Consider the following 1,646-nt stretch of genomic DNA (forward strand, 5'->3'; position numbering starts at 1 on the left):
ACACACTATTTAAAAAAAAAAAAACCTTATAGCTTTAACGAAGATTTCTTCCTAAATCAGATTTAATAAAAGCTTAAATGTGTGTTTTTAAATAGTAATTTTTGATAAATTCTTTATTATTTTGGTTTTGGTCTTTTAGGTATCACCAGACATAGCCAATATGTGAAGCAAATTACTCTGAAGTCTTAATTTGTATTCCTGGGACTTTCTACCTATGGACCAGTGCTACATTTTCTCCTTGCTTTCTCTACTGGGTTTTCTGTAACAATGGTCCTGGGAAACCTCCTTGTGTTTACAGTGACCTTTGATCCTCATTTACATTACCCCCCATGTACTTCCTTTTAGCTAAACTCTCCTTTATTGATTTGTGTCTTTCCACCTTAAGGGTTTCTAAGATGATTGTGACCTGTATTCTGGGCACAAAACCACATACTTTCAGGGGTGTGTCACCAGATGTTTGCCCTTCATGTCCTGGCTGGATCTGAGATGGTCCTGCTTATTGCTCTGGCCTTGGACAGATATGTGGCCATATGCAAGCCCCTCCACTACCTGACTATCATGAGCCCACAGATGTGCATTTTGCTTCTGTCCAGTGCTTGGGTTATTGGCCTCATTCATGCAGTGGTCCAGTTAGCTTTTGTTGTCCATTTGCCTCTTTGTGGTCCTAATGAGATAAATAGCTTTTACTGTGACCTTCCTTGGCTTATCAAACTTGCCTGCACAGACACCTACAGAATGGAATTCATGGTTAATGCCAACAGTGGGTTCGTTTCCATGGGCACCTTCTTCTTAGTGCTTATCTCCTATATCTTCATCCTGGTCACTGTATAGAAATGTTCCTCATGTGGTTTGTCTAAAGCCTTTTCTACTCTGTCAGCTCACATGACTGTGGTGGTTTTGTTTTTCGGACCGTGCATCTTTGTTTATGTGTGGCCATTTCCCACAGTGCCAGTGGATAAGTTTTCTTGCCATGTTGGACTTTATGATCACACCCATTCTGAATCCCATTATCTACACATTGAGGAACAAGGACATGAAGTTGGCAATGAGGAGACGGAGTTTGAGGATGATCTTCTAAATAGCTCTAAATGAGAAAACAAGTCATGCCTTCTGCAAGCAATACTGTATGCACAAGTATTGAAGGGTTAAATATTATCTTAAGACCATTTGTTTTCTTTATTTCAGTAGCACAAATATCTTGGGTAGTTTATTTCATCTTAAAGGCCAATAGTGTTATTATAAATTTATTTAAGGCTATTTTGCATATTTTAAGATTTTAAATTACTGAAATACACTTTTTGTTTCACTTACATATTGACTGGTCTATAGAATATTGGAAAGTTTTTTGAATTTCAAGGCACATTTGCAGAGGTACCGGTGTATGCTGATATTTTTCTCTGTCACTGGGTTGAAAATATTCTTACGTAAAGGATGATTGGTTCTCCTAAGTTATTTTTGGCAAGCAAATCAGGCTTGTCCTTAAGTTGATTCAGGTGTGTTGTTACTTTTGTTAATAGATGCACTCAGTTACATGAGTATAATTTTTGTCATATATTAAGTATTGTCTGATAATCATATATGCAGAAAGTAACACATTGGGCAAAGATAAACAGTTATTAGTGTTTGAGATCGTATTAGGATCTGGC

At 37.2% G+C, this 1,646-nt stretch overlaps 1 pseudogene; it reads left to right on the top strand.

Annotated features, from left to right (window-relative positions):
* Positions 1 to 267: 267 nt before the first annotated feature.
* LOC111560947 lies at positions 268 to 1,078 on the top strand (annotated as a pseudogene).
* The last annotated feature ends 568 nt before the right edge of the window (positions 1,079 to 1,646 follow it).

The sequence above is a fragment of the Felis catus genome, chromosome B3, assembly GCF_018350175.1.
Source record: "Felis catus isolate Fca126 chromosome B3, F.catus_Fca126_mat1.0, whole genome shotgun sequence".
In the NCBI taxonomy this organism is placed as follows: domain Eukaryota; kingdom Metazoa; phylum Chordata; class Mammalia; order Carnivora; family Felidae; genus Felis; species Felis catus.